Source organism: Molossus molossus, unplaced genomic scaffold (assembly GCF_014108415.1).
Source record: "Molossus molossus isolate mMolMol1 unplaced genomic scaffold, mMolMol1.p scaffold_m16_p_23, whole genome shotgun sequence".
NCBI classification, from domain to species: domain Eukaryota; kingdom Metazoa; phylum Chordata; class Mammalia; order Chiroptera; family Molossidae; genus Molossus; species Molossus molossus.
In genome coordinates, this window is record NW_023425359.1 from 20,203,924 (window position 1) to 20,221,720 (window position 17,797).

At 43.0% G+C, this 17,797-nt stretch overlaps 1 protein-coding gene across 1 annotated transcript in view; it reads left to right on the plus strand.

Annotated features, from left to right (window-relative positions):
• USH2A (usherin) overlaps positions 1-17,797 on the plus strand; it is a 534,168-nt gene that overhangs the window by 451,572 nt on the left and 64,799 nt on the right. The gene's annotated exons all lie outside the window — the stretch shown is intronic.

Consider the following 17,797-nt stretch of genomic DNA (forward strand, 5'->3'; position numbering starts at 1 on the left):
TGATGTTTGACTCTCTAAAACTGTATAATCCCACTAACCTACTGGCCTTCTGAGATGTTCCAGACACAGTTTAAGTGAGGGGTCTGGAGAAAATTTTCTTGTCGTGAGATAGATTTGAAATTTGAAGGAAAAGTTCTTTTAGTCCCGAGTGGAGATTTATCTTTTACTTAAGCACGTTTTTCCCCTCTGTGTCCCCAGAGGGGGACAGCCTAGGGACAGTGTGGTGTGCCCTTTAAACTTAAAAATAAAAAAGGTGGGTGGGAGGGGACAAAAAACAAAACAAACAGCCTATTTTGTGAGCACGCGTTAATATTCATGAAGACCCCTTGTTCTTTCCTGGAAGCACAGAGGACCAGGGTAGCTCCTATCTGCTGGTGGGAGCCCTTTCTGTCTGAGAAGCTCCCCCTTGGCTATCAGGCCCCATGGCTGACCTTCCTCTGGTCCCGATCACAATGTCACCTTCTGTCACTCTTGGTGAGGCTTTACCTGGGCCATCGAGGTAAAATTCCACCCCCTCCTCTGCTACACACACTTTCTATCCTTTTCTTCTGCCTTATTTTTCTTCTTTGTATTTAACATTATCTAGAAGTATACATTTTTGCTTATTTATCTTGTTCACTGTCCCCTTGAGGGCGAGGATTTTTGCTCACTGTGGTCCCTTATTCCCAGAACCTAGAACAATCCTTTTAACAGATACGTGTGCACGGAATAAATAAAGGAATGAATTGACAAACTCTCAAATGAGCAGGCAGCTTGTATTATATGTCTTGTTCCCATTTAAACTGCAATTGTATGCTAGAATTTTTCCCATTGCATGTTATGCTAGATGTGTAGCCTAAGAGGAGCTCTGTATATTTGCAGATCATTCAGATTGGGGTTGAATTGTTTCTATGTTGCAATTTCAATCTCTATGCAGTTATTTGCTGAGAACTTTTCTCTGTGAGACAAATCTCAGGCACTTTACACCTGCCACCTCATTTCGTCTGAATCACCACTCCGGGAAGTGAGTATTAGCGACAATTTATTAGTGAGGAAACAAAAATCAGAGAGGTTAAGTCGCTTGCCCGTGGTCACACAGCTCACTGCAGAGCTGGGGTTCAGCTCTCTTCGCTATAAAATCTGTTTTGTTTTGTTTTTCTTCTACCAAGTGCTGCCTCTTGAACTATCTGCCCAGAAGAAACAAGATTTATTTGTAAGAATCTAACTCTCAATGAAGGCCACACATTATAGTTCAACGCAGTGAAGAGACGTCACATAGCTTGACATGATTCATTGTCTGATACAAACACAGAAAGCAATTTATAAGAGAGTCAAAGAATTAAAGGGTCACTTAGACTGAAGAGGTCAGAGAAGACTGGGTTTGCTCTTGCCTCAAGGTAGGGCTCAAACGGAAGGAGAGAAGTGAAATAGATAATTCCTTATTCAGGCAAAGAAACAAACTCACTTTTAAAACATCTGACAGCAAGTCTCTGCTTCAGGAGATAGTGAGGGGGGACATTTTTCCGATCTGGCCCCATTTATTGGGCTGACATTAAAACTATTTTATTCTAGTCTAGCCGGTGTGGCTCACTGGTTGAGCATCGACCCCTGCACCAATAGGGCGCTGGTTCGATTCCCGGTCAGGACACATGCCCAGGTTGTGGGCTCAATCCCCAGTGGGGGGCATATAGGAGGCGGCCAGTCGATGTTCTCTCTCATCGATGTTCTCTCTCATCGATGTTTCTCTCTCATCGATGTTTCTCTCTCTCTCCTTCTCACTTCCTCTCTCTGTAAAATCAATAAACGAAAACAAAATTAAAAAAAAACAAAAAACCTATTCTAAATATTCTCATCGGATGCCTAGCAAAGGTGTCCGTGGAGGTGGCCAGCAGCATAGGGGGCAGACAAACATGAATTCGAGGCCAGCTGGGCCCCTTCCCTCATGTGCTTGGGGAAGGCTGGGACCAGCTATGGCCCCCTCAGAGGGACAGCCCCCAGCAGAGTAGCAGGAACAGGGAAATGACGCAGTAAATGGTGGTTACGATCTGAAATAAGTCGGCGAAGAGAAAATCAGCACATAAAGCTGTAATGGTGCAAATGTGTTGACAGGGTCCTCTAAATTAATTTTTCTAAAGAAAATGTTTTTCCTCTTTCCCCTTCATTTTCTCTAACTCCCAAGAGCACATGCTAACCGAACAGGTCACGTTCGTAACAGAATGGTCTGGTGACCGCGGACCCAAGAGTCCAGGTGGCACCGTAGGGAAGAAAAGCGAAGTTGGACGGCTGGTCGGGAGGCTGACTTGAGACAGTGAGTCAGTGAACATGCCACCTGACGTCCTCGGTGCTCAGGGGGCTGCCTCACTCAGCGGAGGACACTTGTTAGGCAAGCCCGTGATGTCATCGCTGGCTTTGTGGCACTGCCTGGGGCCACCTCACCAGCAGCCACAAAGGACATGTGGTCCCCAGGCAAGGTGATGGGGACACACCTCCAGGACCTGCCCTTGATGCCCAAGAGCCACTTAGAGAACTGGGGGGGGAGGGGCACCTCCCTCTCTCTCCTGACGTTGTCCTGCGACTTCGCTCTACGCCAGACCTCTGTGGTCATCCTCGCTTCCTTAATCTCGTGTAATTTCTGGTTTACAAGAAACCTAATGTGGGCCTAGAATTCTCTATTTATTTATTTTTTCATCCTCACCCAAGGACATTCCTCCATCTTTTGCTCAGGTAGAGTGGGAGGGAGAGAGAGGAACAGAGAGAGAGAGAGAAACATCGACGTGAAAGGGACACATCGAGTGGCTGCCACCCACACAACCGACCAGGGCCGGGGACAAACTGCAACCAAGGTACGTGCCCTTAGCGGGAACCGAATCTGGGACTCTCTGGACCGCAGGCCGACGCTCTAACCGCTGAGCCAAACTGGCCAGGGCTAGAATTCTCTTTCTAAATAGTGTGGTGCACATTAAACAGTGACTCATTTTCTTCCTTTGTGACCCGCCATGTTCTAGAAATACATTAATTAGCACGTTTCAATTGAGCAGAGTCAGGACCTCAGGAGACCCCATCAACGTGTCCTTTCTGCCCAGCAGTACCTGGTCCGTCGTACCCCACGTCTTGGCATCTTTTCCTTAACGGGGCGATAATTATTTATTAGTGGAATATGTGCTTATTATACCCAGAAATTAAAGTTGTTAGGGGCATTGTGTATCCAGGTCCCGGCGGCTGGATGATCACATCTGTTCGAGATAAATCACTTAAAAAATTATATTAGTTTCACAGACGGTCAAGAAATGGGACAAGGGGAGGGGCGCACATGGCGAGGGGGCTGGATTTTAAATCCTGTGAAATAGAGTGTGGTCAGTGTGTTGTCAGACGCTCCGGTGACATTCAGACATCACCTCGGTATTTCCCCTCTTTGAACCCCAGGTGGCCAATTAACTGTGTAGGCTATTTATTCATTACTAAATGGGCAGGATAAATTGAATGGTCAGATTCGCTAATAAGAATTTTTAGCAAGGAGTAGAATAAAAAATGATGTGTGTCGAGAGACAAAAAAAAATAGTCATTGGGGAATTCTAGAAGCAATCTGGAGAAATTTTCCTTTTAACTGTATCTAGAGTTTTCAACCCGAAGCAAGGACATTTTATTTGGGAAGATTCTCTCTGACAAGTTTTCTTAAAATATGTTCTCTTTAACTGTTTCATGTGTATTTCCTCGAAGTTTCTTTCCTTCTAAGATAGAATGACAGGTTAAGTTATTTTCCGCAATTAGTACTTTCATTAGGGTGTTTTGATGCCTCTTTTACAAGAAGCAATGTCATTAAGAGCCTCTCTAGTTGCCTGGCTGGTGTGGCTCAGTGGTTGAGCATTAACCCACGCACCAAGAGGTCGCTGGTTCGATTCCCAGCTGGGGCCATACCCAAGTTGTGGGCTCAGTCCCAGTGTGTGGCATGCAGGAGGCGGCCAATCACTGTTTCTCTCTCTCTCCCTCTCCCTTCCTCTCTCTAAAAATCAATAAAAAATCATATTAAAAAATAAATAAAAAGCCTCTCTAGTCATCAAGCCACAACCCAGCAAAGGAAAAATCTGTGGACTTACTTAACGTTGTAAGTAATCATTTTTCAAATACGAATGGACTTCAGTAAACATTAGATCATGGACTGCCTATAGAATTAAAATTCCCTGAAAACAGATGTACTAAACATATTAACACATGCATTCTCTTTTGGGGGCCAAAGATGATATCTTTCCATCGATGTGACATTTATTCCTATAAGTCATGTTTCTTCCCTCCCTCTCTCTCTCTCTCTCTTTCTCTCATCATAAAACATATCTCAGAGGAAAAGCTCGGAGAGAGTGAGGAATGGAGGGTTTTTCAACCGAGTAGCATTGACTCATCTACGTGACTTGAGGCTCCTCAGGAGCTGATAGGCATTTCCAGAAATAACAGATCCCGAACTCTCACCTTCCGACGTCCCAAAAGATGGTGTCAATTCTCTCTGTTTTCTAACTTTTGAATCACTAGCCATTCTCGCTCAGAAAAGAAAGTCTCAGCCTCTGGCGGCATCTAAAGGAAAGGACTCAACTGGGTCCACCTTCGAAAGACCAAGACAGCGCTGCAAAAGTCAGCATTTGTTCCAGCGTTTTGGAAGGAAATGACTTCGGTCATCGCGTGTGGGATCCCCTGAGTATGTTCACTTTTGAGCCCCTTAAACGGAGCGCTCCATCCAGCAAGGTCGACCCCTGTCTTTTCTCGAGGAGAGCGCCCCCTGCTGGATACGTGTGTGTACCACGTGTGTGCCACCCGAAGCCCCCTGTGCACCTGCCCTGTGAGCTTGTAAGAGGCACCTGAGCAAAAGTCCCTGGGAAATCCTTTCCTCTTCTTGCGCTGAAATGATGGCAAGTGTGGAAGAGCCATCGCTCCCTGTAGTTTTCTTTTTACTGCTGTATTACTGCACCCTGTCGGGGGTTACATCTGAGCATTTCTCGTGTCCTGCCTTGAAAATGCCCAGATGGTGACGGCGTGCTCTGGTTTGAATCGGCGCCCTCATCTGTCATGCTCTGTGGTCTGCCTAGTTATCAGAGAGACACGAGACAAGGAAAATTCTCTCATTTTTCAGCTCCTCTTCATCTGTTTCTAGTCACCCACGGTGAATGATGCACAGTTGTGATGATGACAGTCACCGTGATAACTGAACACCGCGTCCCTGGGCTGGGGCGCGCCTGCATCCCATAGTTCCCCTCTTCCCTCCCAGCACGGGACCTTCTGCAGGAACTGATTACCTGCAATCTTGTAAGGAACGTGGGGAGGAGACGCAGGGTACATATTTTATACCTTGCCCCGACCACTTCTATTTGCTTTGGTCTTCTTCACTCTAGCTTTTAAGGGAACCAAGAATTTAAACCAAGTCATCGGACCTGAGAAATAGTCCAAAGAACTGATAAATATATGTAACTGTGTCACTGATTAAAATAGCCCACTTGCATAATTGATGCCGTGTGATTTTGTGACATGCGTCTTCTAGGGCTTTTGTCTCCAACTACATTCTTCAAAGTCCCATCTGGGCAATGGCCAGCGGTGTCCTTTTCATCAACAATCGTCAGCACCTCCTACTGGGAATTTAGTCAAGGGGATGCGTTTTTGTTTTGTTTTGTTCGTTTTTATAAATTATCTATAAGCATTTACCTTCCAGAAAGTATCACTGGACTTCGTCAACTACGAGGCAATGATTTCAGTGAGTTATTTGTCTGTTTTTATTTTAGAAAGTAGTAGATATGGACAGATCATCAATAGAACATTTGAGTGACAGAGACAAAACTAGAACTCAGGTCTTCTGATTCTCATAATGTTTAAAATAAAACATATTTTTTAAAATATGTTTTTATTGATTTTGTTGTTGTTAATCCTCAACCAAGGGTATTTTTCCATTGATTTTTTTTTTTTTTTTTTTAAGATAGAGTGGAAGGAAGAGAGGGAGGGAAAGAGAGAACCATCCATGTAAGAGAGACACATCCATTGGCTGCCTCCTGCATGACCCTGAACAGGGCCAGAGATCAAACCTGAAACCTAGGTACATGCCCTTGATGGTGAATTGAACCCAAGACTCTTCAATCCTAGGGCTGACGCTCTGACTGCTGAGCCAAACTGGCCAGGGCTGTTTTTATTGATTTTATAGAGAGGAAGGAGTAGGGAGAGAGAGAAACATGGATGTGAGAGCAAAGCATTGATCCGTTGCCTCCTGCACACCTCCTGCCAGGGATCGAGCCCGCACCCCGGGCATGTGCCCTGACTGGGACTCAATAGAACCAGAGAAGTTTCCATGCACAGAATTGCGGCCAGCCAACGGAGCCACACCGACACGGGCATCAGTGGATTGCTCTTTGATTAAAGCATCTGCGCTCTGAAAGGTTGCCTCATTCCCCAGACATTAAAACACAGGGCTTCTCTTGCACATAAAAAAAAATAAAAATAAAAAAGATCACTTTTGCTAAAAGAAGCCAAGAAAAAGAATAGATTGTAGAACAATTTTAATAATGCATTCACAACGCCAAACTTACAGCACATGTTCTATTCTCCACGACAAAGTTTTATCCTAATGCCTAATAAAAGTAATAATGCAAAATTGAAAACAACCTTTGATTTGCCCAAATGAAAATAAGAACCACAGCTTCTAGCTCTCAGAACAAATAAAGGTTGTTTTTATTGTTAATTAAGTATGCTTAACTTAAGTACACTCTTTCTCTTAAGGTGTAATGTCTACACCCTGATCATTTCTTTTTGTTTATTCATGTAGAATGCAAATAAAAACAGATAATCAATACATCATAATCTAAAACGAGAGGATTTACAAGTTAATGAGCTTCAGTCAATAGATATTCCAATGAACCCTCAACGAGGAACCCGAAATAATTTGCGTTGCACTAAGCTGGCTGACTCAGTACTTCAATTTAATTCTAACAGTAACCGAAAAATCCAAAGGAAAGGGGAAATTTTAAATCCTATTCTAAAATCTTTTCGAAGCCACAACTCCGTGTCATACCACAACCACTGTGCAAGCCAGCAGCATGAACATCTTCCCAAACCACCTGGGTTCTGATTGGCCCTCACCAGTTAACCCCTTCAGAACCTGATACAAGTGAATGGTGGACGCGTCTCAGGGGTCTCTTTGCAAAATCTTCTCTCTGAACCTTCGGTGTCATCATTTTTAGTCTCCTAGCGTCTGCTTTTTTGTGACTTCCAGGAAAGCTGTCGGAGTTGTGTCTATTTGAAAAGTGATCCTTCTTTTCCCCTTGAGAGTATCGCTTGACCTGACTCCTCATAAAGTAGAAGCAGCAGCAGGTGTGAAGGAGCTGGGCGGAGCCTGGCCAGGTGGCTGCAAAGACTCTTGCTGATAAGGGCTGGAGGCCCCTCCCACAAGTGTTTGACCAGAGGGGCTGTGGCTTCCCTGGGACGTTCAAATAACCCCGATCGGAACTTGGTTCCTCCACTTAATGATGGCAATGAAATGGAGTCTAGGAGAACGGGAAGCGTTCAGACGTTTGGAAGCAGAGAATTCACTATTTCTCTAGGACGACACCATGATTACCTCTCCTTAAAGCTATGCGAATAGCAATTGGGAAAAAAGACGGAAATCAGCACTCTGGCCTTTCATGGGAAAGCGGAAGTTAGATTACAGGGAACAGAAGTAGCTCAAAGGGCTTTGAAGGGTCTGACTCTGCAGGTACTTCAAGTATAGGCTTCAGGACTGCTTCCAGTCAAAGAGCCGGATGTTACGAACACTAACCAGCCTTGCGAAGAGAAAAGTCTTTCCGGACACAGTCATAAAGAGTCGTCTTTAGCCAGGTTATTCTCTAACGTCAGAATCATAACCCTCATTTGGAAGTGTTTGTTCTAGGGTGACCCGCTTCCTCTCACTGAGATCTGCCCCCACGTGCAATTTTTGCTGAAAAAGGCGACCTGGGGCACACGTCTCCCCAGGTTGACTGTTCCCCTCCCCGCGGTAGCTGACTGAAGGCCAGCAAACCCGTTGCTCATCTAACAATCTCTCAGGTCCTTCTTTGTAAAGACACACAGAGAGATGGTCAGATGGTCATGAGGACTAACGCTGTAAGGTTGCTTTGACTGGGAATCGGTAGCCATGCAGGGCAGTAAGTAAAGAAATAAAACCAGTTAAGAAAAAGGAAACACAGAAATAGCATGGCAGCCCCAGAGAGAGAAAGAGAAACTCCTGAGTTCTGACAGTGTTCCCATGTCAAAGAGCCAACGTTGCATTTCATGGGCTTGGATTCTGTCTTGTCACTTTCTTTATAATTAAACCAGTCAAAATGAGCCCTGGCCTGTTTGGCTCAGTGGTCAGAGCATCAGCCTGTGGACCAGGGGAAGTCCCAGGTTCAGTTCCTGCTAAGGCATGTGCCTCGGTTGCAGTTCTTCCCCGGCCCCAGTAGGGGTCGTGCAGGTGGCAACCAGTCCATGTGTCTCTCTCACATCGATGTTTCTCTCTCTCTCTCCCTCCCGCTCTATCTAAAGATAAATGCAAAAATATCCTCAGGTGAGAATAAAAATAAATAAAAGAAACCATCAAAATGAGTTTCTTTTCCCTGTAACTAAATAGTCTTGGCCAGAATCTAGACTATATCATTTCTCCCCTTCTCTTTGTACCAATTTTAAGTTTTAGAATCCTGATGTCCTAGTTCTTATTGGAAAAAGGGATTGATTTTTAGGTTTGATCCTAATATTGCTGAACTCTGTGATAATCTTGTTTTTGATGCTTTGGACCTTTTAAATGGTCACCAACCATGTTTTTTATCTTTCTTGTTTTTGTTTTGTTTTGTTTTGGTATGTGCCCCTAGCAGGAACTGAACCCGGGACTCTCTGGTCCGCAGGCCGACGCTTCAACCGCTGAGCCAAACTGGCCAGGGCTGTTTTTTGTCTTTCTAAGCACATATGCCTTGTATTAGTCAGGATAGGCTAGGGTATGCTTCAGTAACAAATAAAGCTCCAAACATCAGTGCTTCATGGGATGAAGGTGGGAAAGTGGTAGTGAGTTTGGCTGCCCTTCCTCGTCTTGTATTAATGCCAGACCGTGACGGGAAAATGCTCTGTGAGACGTTGTCAGGTCCCGCACTGAAGGAAGCCCACACCCCTTCTCTCCACATCCCACTGGCAAAAATTAGTCCTATTCGTTTAGCAGGGAAGCTGGCAAATGTGGGAGAGAAAATGGGTATTTGGTGAGGACTAATGATCACTGTTGCATAACTTCTTTAGGATGGTGGGGGCAGCCTGGCATTGCCCAGGATCGATTACTAGTGCAACAGTGAATAGATGGTGTTCTGTCTCACTTGTTATATTAATGGCAAGGTGTCTAAGAATTTATCATTATATACGACTTATATATGATTTTAATACATGCTATTTATTTTATTATGAACAGGTATTACCATGGGTGTTGGATTTTGCTAATGTCATTAAGATGGTCATACATAAATTAACTTTTCTAAGGACTAAATCCTACCTAGTCATGATATCTCTCTTAAATATATTGTTGGCTCAATTGGTGCGGCTCAGTGGTTGAAAGTAGACCCATGCACTGAGAGGTCACTGGTTCGATTCCCGGTCAGGGCGCATGCCCAGGTTGTGGGCTTTATCCCCAATGGGGTGCATGCAGGTGGCGGCCAGTCAATGTTCTCTCTCATCGATGGTTCCATCTCTCGTCCTCTCTCTCTCTCTCTCTCTCTCTCTCTCTCTCTGTCTAAGATATCAATAAAGAAAGAAAATTTAAAAAATAAACAAATATCCTGTTTGGACACTGATTGCTTGTATTGTGACTTCCCCCTAATCTCGAGTGATTTTGGTCCAGAGCACACTTTCTTATTCAGTTCATGTTCAATTTTAATATTATTCTAACATCATATACTCAGTTTGGTATCTAGCCCATTTTATCTGTGTCCTGGAACACTTTGTACACAATATTAATCATCGGTTACTCACAGATTTAATTAAAAGCAATAACAAAAATCTTCTCTGGTAAAGCTCTCTGGTCCGGGGCCTCTTAAGGTAGGTGGCTGATTCAGGGCTTTATTTTATTTTGTTCTAAAGCTGATTGATCTATCATTGAGTGCGATGGTTAATTGTTCTATTTCTCTGGAGCCACCCATTTTAAATTTTTCTATTTATTATCGTAAAGTTGTCCAGGTTTTCCCATTTCCAAGGGTGACCTGCATCGGTCCAGGGCTCTCCTCACTGTCCACACTCTTCCTGGCTCTCCCAGGTCCCCTCTCTGACTCAGTTTACACTGCCGTCTTCACCCCACTCCTTCATGTTAAGTTCTGTCTGTCTTCACTGACAGCATAAATGATTTTTCTTAATTTTTTTCTTTATTGACTTGAGAGAGAGAGGAAGAGAGAGGGAGAGAGAGATAGAAACACGGATGAGAGAGAACATCGATTGGCCATCACCTGCATGCCCCCCACTGGGGATCAGGCCCACAACCTGGGCATGTGCCCTGACCGGGAATCGAACCGACGACCTCGTGGTACATGGGTCGACGCTCAACCACTGAGCCACACCAGCCAGACTATAAGTGTTTTTTGAGCACTTACTCTTTCTACACTTGGCACAATTGCAGACATTCGGGATGGAGCAGAGGATGAAACAGGTCCTTACATTCTAGTAGAGAGAGATAAACAATAAATAATCATCACAATAACCAAATAGCTTCTGTGATATGTGGGAAATGACTGACGAGTACTTTGGAAAAGAAACAATCTAGAGCAAGGGAGAGGAACTTCGAAGTGGGGGGAAAGAAGGAGAGTGGGTGGTCTGAGCAGGAGTCCCTGGCGAGAAGGTGATCTAAGGCTCCCTTTGCGGATTGCTGGCTACGGTGAGTTGCAGGCAGAAGAAACAGCCAGCCCAGGGCCCTCTGTCAAGGTGTTTAATCGAGGGCTGAATAAATACAGAGCTGTGGCTAGAATGGAATTTGTTGAGATGTGTTTTAGTACAGTTTCGCTAGTATTACCGGAGTGAAATTGCCGGGTGTGTTCATGGTTAATTCTGATGGATCCGAAATACTACTTTTTAATATTTTGTTTGACTGGTCTGCCACTTTAACATTTAATTATCACAAATTTAATTTTTTCCTCTCTTCTTCTTTGAAAAATGAGTAATTTTGAAACCTTTTTTTTTACCCACTGTTTTCAGGGTAGTTGAGGCACCATTGTCCATTCTGCAAGGACTCGAGCTTTTGCTGTGTAGATTTAATTGATACCCCCCCCCCATTTATCTATAATGAAAAAAAAATGCCTGTGAAGTATCTTCTTCTTATATCGATCACCCCCCATTATAAAATGAATGATGTACTCCAATGAGCAGAAAAAAAAAATAACTCCCTTTTCACATATCATTCTTCTTTTATAAATGCAGGTATTTGTGTGGGTAAAGACTCAAAAGAACAGTCTGGTCAGTGTGGCTCAGTGGTTAAGCACTGACCCATGCACCAAGAGGTCACTGGTTCAATTCCCAGTTAAGGCACATGCCCAGATTGTGGGCTAAACCCCCAGTGGGGGGCATGCAGGAGGCGGCCAATCGATGTTCTCTCTCATTGATGTTTCTGTCTCTCCCTCTCTCTTCCTCTCTCTCTAAAATCAATAAAGAAAATAATGAAAAGACACAAAAGAACACATAGGAGTCACACATGAATACTCCAAAATGAACATCCAAAGTTTGAAATGTACAATTGTTACAAGAAGCGATCTTGGGCTGATCCACTGGCATGACTCGAATGAAGGATGTACTTGCATACTTTCCTGAAATCTTTTCATTGAAGCCCTCGGTCATGAATCAGAACCCCGAGCTGGGAACGCTTCAACACTGTGTGCGCCTTCGAATGATCTTCATTCTGCTTCGCCATCAGTGGCATCTCCAACCTTTCCCAGCTGCCCGATGCACGAGGGACGTTAGGAAGGGTGTGGATAGCTGCACACAAGCGTCCCCATGACCAGGGGAACACACCGTCCAGGTCCATGGGATTCTGATCGTGGGTTAGGACAGAGGGCAGTGCACCTGGCTCCAATTCCGTGTGGTTGTTATAATCCCCACCTCAGATGGTTTCAAAAGACAAACACTTGTGTCTAAAGAGTAACTACAAATGTTAAAGTCCAACAAAGATGTTTTAAATCTAAGAAAATACTCTTCCATTACTTCCCATATATGGCATTCTGTACTTACTGGCTGAATTCCAATCAAAGCCGTGAATGAACAAATTCTTGGCAAAGGTCTTGTTTCATTAGTCACTGACCATGACCTATATACCACCGCAAGGCAACCTTTTAAAGTTCTTCCATTAGTCCTTCAAATTGCATTGTAGAGCTCTTTCTACATAATCAGTTCTTAAAAGTGTTGCTTAATATTTCACTGTTTTTTTAACAAATGTATCCAACAACTTGAGGGTGAAATTCACAGCCTTGTCCAGTCTCTTCCCAGCCTTATTCCCCACTGTTCCCCTGAACCCACACACTTCAGTTACTTTCCACTCCTAGCTCTTTCTTCTGTTCGTCATCCCAACCCCTCACATACTTTGATGCACTCAAACTCTACATCTTCCTGACTTATATCAGATGCAACCGCCCAGTGACATCTCCCCCAATCTGTCCCTTCCCAAACAGAAGTATACCTTCAGAGTTTCCCCAGCACTGAGTTATAGCACCGACCGCACTCCAAATTGTGTGTGTCTGTATTCCTAGATTATAATTTATGGCTATAGAGTATCGGCTCCTAAAAGTCAGGAGCCTGTTTTTCATCTTGTGTCTCCCACAGCGATGTTCCAGAATGTTGTACATGCCAGAGACTCAAAACTGTTCAAAATGTTCACTATTGATAGACAACACTACCTGTTTCCACTGACCACTCGGGCCGCTGCCCTAATGCTTACCAGTGCCACCTAGCACATACGCAATTTTCATGCATCTAAAACAGGAAGCCATGACCCTACAGGGTATTTTTCTCAACTTTCTTGTATTGTGAGTTGATCTTTGATTCCGGAGCAACTCTGCATATGTGTGTGCACCATCAAAAAATGTTTCCTTTGTCCCACCAGCCGGGACATGTGTAGGCAGAGAGGACCATGGGAAAGTAAGTGTGCATGTAAAATCTGTGCAGACTTGGAAGTCTCATGCTAAGATGGCCATGGATACGTTTTCAAGGTTGATATTTGGCTGTGAGTAATAAATAGATCGTTTCCATATCAAGACCGATTTGATTTTTACAGAATAAGTACAAGATATACATATGTTGACCAACCTTTGGAGAACTCAAAGATGCACTTGATAACTAGAAAGAAAGATAGCCCTATAAAACCCATGACTCAAATTATCTTGCCTTCTGCAATCGTAGAAATAGTTTATGTCGATTTGTCAGCATTAAAATGTGTACAAGTCATCCCGTTGACTGCGTGTACTCTGCCCGAAGCCATGATGTTTAGGTAATGGTAAATGAGATCTTTTCCTACCTCTCATGTTTTATTTGTAATCTAAACCAGAAACCTGTCTATAACCATTCTTTTATTTTATAATGACAAGGTAAACTATAACTTTCGATGAAACCAAGAAGCAGTATCCAAGTGGTTCCACTAAAGAAGACAGAAGTTGATATATTTAAATCTATATTTCTCTAAAGTTTCCTCTGTGCAAAAAAAAAAAAAAGCAGATTTTCAATGCAGCATACTCTATAGGTTTTGGCTTTCATGGTAACTAAGGAGGGAAAGGATTTATAAGTCAAAAGTCAATCATTTTGAAATGAATAGGGGCAAAGACCGAAGAAACCCTATCAAATTGATGATCGATGAAGTTGCTGGTGACCAGGAATAGGAGCACTTTCAAATGCAATAAGTACTCCTAATACCCTGTTGATGGGCACATCAAAGCCTACACATCGCTACTTGGGTTCAGGATGGAAGGAGCAGGGTAAAAAGATTCCAAAGAGCCAGGGGAAGCGGATTCAGTGAAAATGCACCACAAAGACCAGAGGGAAAACTCTGGAAACTGCTGGATCATCAGATCAATAGACTCAAAGATGACTAAGTTAGGTTGCTTTATGCAGTTTAAACATTTGTGCGGGGAGTCTCCCCATGCCGCCTTTTATTGGCAGCTACAGATCAATGGTAATTTTTGATCATTTTCAACCTACATAAACCTATTGACCCCACGGCCACCTTTGGGGCACTTCAAGTCGTCAAAAATAATGCGAGGCCGTGGAGTGAAATTGTCAGACTGCTGAAGACTTCAAGTAGTTTCGTGTGCCCCCTGGAGCAGAGTTGAGAGGTTCAAATGTAGTTCAAATTGGCAGCAGAACCCCACCTGGCAGCATGTTCCAGGGGGTTGTCCGTATGTCTCCCGGAAGGACGTGCTGATTGGGATCCAGACCCTGTCCCTTGGGCATAGAAGTTAAGGAGGGGGGGCTAACAAAATGAGTTAATAGACTTCTGGAATAAAAAGTATGACTATTATGGGGATGTGGACATGCAGAAGAGAAAGAGAAAAGGGAATCCCAGAGGTCAGGGATCAGAGAGGAGTAAAATGAGTTTTAATGATGACTTGTACGAGTCGGTGGGACAGAATGCTATGTTTCCAAAGAAATGAATTGCATACAAGGCATGAAGACTGGCCATGCTCAAGCCAATATTCTGAGCATAAGGAAAAGAACGCACAACTGAATTAACAAGACGCAGCCCCGCCCCAGAGTGAACTGTGCCCAAATGTTACAGCAGGATTTGCAAATAGGGGACTTCGATGTTGGAAATCTAGTCAGAAGAAAATAATACAAATTATTTCCTAAAATGTCAAAGAATAACTTGGTAAGGGTGGTTTTGCCATTTTTAAATTTTCATTTTGTTTCCATTTGGCCTTCGCTAAACGTTGACAACAAGCAAGGCTATTAATGTGATTTATTTAAGGGGTGTGTGTGTACGTGTGTGTTTTGTAGCTCTTCAGAAATAACAAATCAACTCCATACAGGAACTTGTCCTCAGCATATGTTTATGATGTAAAAAGTGTCCTTTATATTTTCCAATATGTGAGCATTTCTTTTTTTCTTTGAAAGAAGTAGACCAAATTAAGCCAAACAGCTGTTCTGATCACCTTTTGTGAGAGTAGATCTCTCCACATTTCTGTGCCCGGCAGGCATGAACTTCAGCTTGAGATCTTCAGGTGTAATTTCTACCTTAGATGATGAAGGTTTTGGAGACCAGGGCATTTTGAATACTTCTGCTTTCAAGGATCTGAGCTATAAATGCGCGTTGAAAGAATCTATAATGAAATCAGTTGTGTTATTTTTGTAATGGTTGCCTGGCGTGTGTGGGGTGACTGAATGCCGGTGGTTAATCATTAAGGACTCATCCTACCAGAAGTGTTTGATAGTATTGCCATCTAGGGGCTGAATAGAACTCTCGGCCCTGAAATAAACTGTAATTGAGCAGGTGCTGCTATTGACAATATACATATGTTTTTGCTTTATAACCCACATGTTTTTCATGTTTCTTCTGACAAAACCTCTCTCTAAATGTCCCCCAACTGTCTACCTGTGTTATAGGTAATCTGTTAGAGGTGATTACTATTTGCTTTGGAGCTTAATGCTTTTTTTTTTTTTTTTTTTTGGCATCTATTACTGAATATTCTGAACAAAGAAGTTTTCTTTTCTGCATTATTAATCTTGACCATGTTTGCCCTATTTCCACAGAAAAGGAATCACTTATCAGAAAAGAGTGTTTGTAATCGGGACTTGTAGCATCTTTAGATTTAATATTCATTATGGTCATTCGAGTCCTGTGCTATATTTATCTAAAAAACCAATCCAGTGTTGTGGAGAAATAAGTTTTAAATATTAATGATCGAACTTTTAATATTTTAAAAAAGAGAAATTAGTCTTTCTGTAAAATTTGTTTCAGAGTCTGGTCGCTTAGCAAATGTTTAAATATTAAAAGATTTCAGGAGGTTCGCATGTAATGTCCTAATGGCACTTATGGAAACAAGAAAATTGACTTTACTAGTTTTTGATAAGAAAAAGAAAGTATATTCTCTCTGCTTGTAGTTAACACAACACAAGAAGAAACATTAACACAATTGAAACTTATAACCAAGAATGTGAGAAAAGTGTCAAAAACTATTTCTACGGTATGTTTTGGTTTTGTCTTATGAGTTTTCTATTTGTTTGTTTTTCATTTTATTATGTTTATTTTTTTCTTTATTGATATTAGAGAGAAAGGGAGAAAAGAGAGAGTGAGAAACACCAATAAGAGAGAACATCGATTGGTTGCCTCCTGCATGCCCCCCACTGGGGATCGAGCCCACAACCTGGGCGTGTGCCCTGACCGGGAATCAAACCGGCGACCTTTTGGTGCAGGGTCGACGCAAAACTACTGAGACATGCCCTGGCCGGTTTGGCTCAGCAGTTAGAGTGTCAGCCTGTGGTCCAGAGAGACCTGGGTTCGGTTCCCGCTAAGGGCACGTACCTCGATTGCAGTTTGTCCCCAGTCCTGGTTGGGTAGTGCGGGTGGTAGCCACTCGATGTGTCCCTTTCACGTCGATGATTCTCTCTCTCTCTCCTCTGTCTCCCTTCTACTCTATCTGAACAGAAAATGGAAAAATGTCCTCGGGTGAGGATAAAAAAAAAACAACTATTGAGCCACACTGGCTGGGCTGTTTTTTTGTTTTCTAATGGTTCAGTTTAATTTTGCCAACTTGTTTTGGGTTTTATTCAGAATGATATTTGGATGTCTCCACATGAAGGCGAATTTGCATACACATAACTTTGATGCTTTCGGGTCCTCACTCTCAGAAATAACTTCTTCACCTCACGTCCCTCCTTCCACGCCCACCAAGAACAGAGGACAATTGTAACATTTAAACCTCTAGTAAACCAAAATGACCCCACACCCCATTAAGCAAAATCATCCTATTCAACCAGTCAAAACTTCCTCAGGATTCTTCACCACCCATGGTTATGGTACAGAACAGAAAGTATCTGTGTGTGTGTGTGTGTGTGTGTGTGTGTCCATTTGCAGACATCATTCCTATCTGTAAACACACACATCTATCCAGTCCAGATGTAGAAAGAGCATCTTGGGCTCCTTTAAAATCATAAGATTCTTAGCTCCAGTTCAGTTATGCAAAATATGTTCAAATGTTGCTTTTGAACAGGAAAAAAACACCCATAAAATTAATTTCTCCATTCCTTTTTTTTTTTCTTTCTTCCAAATCAACCAAGACCAAATTCTCAAAGCCTAGCTGACAATTACTTTTGGTGCTTCCTAGTTTGGGTTATGGCGTTGTTCACAAATGACAATATTTTCATGTGTGTGTTAATAGTAGACTTCTCTAAGAATGGCAGTACATGTAATAGTCCAGTTGGCTGGTTGCTACTGTGTTTTTGCATTCGCTTTGTTGTATTTGTGAGGTATAAATACACACCAAAAGAATGAGAGAGGGAGCCCTGGCCGGTTTGGCTCAGCAGTTAGAGCCTCGGCCCACGGTTCAGAGAGAACTGGATTTGGTTCCTGGTAAGGGCACGTACCTCGGTTGCAGTTTGTCTCTCTCACACATCGATGTTTCTCTCTCTCTCTTCCTCCCTCGCTCCCTCTTCCTCTCTCCCTCTTGCTCTATCTGAAGATGAATGCAAAAGTGTCCTGGGGTGAGGATAAAAAATAAAAAAAAAAGAATGAGACAGGGAGATGGAGGAGATGGGCAGAGTCTTAGGTATAAACACACAGGATGGGGAATTGATGAAAGAGAATTAGGGTTGTTCAGGTTGAGTCTCCACTGATTCCACGTGAGCT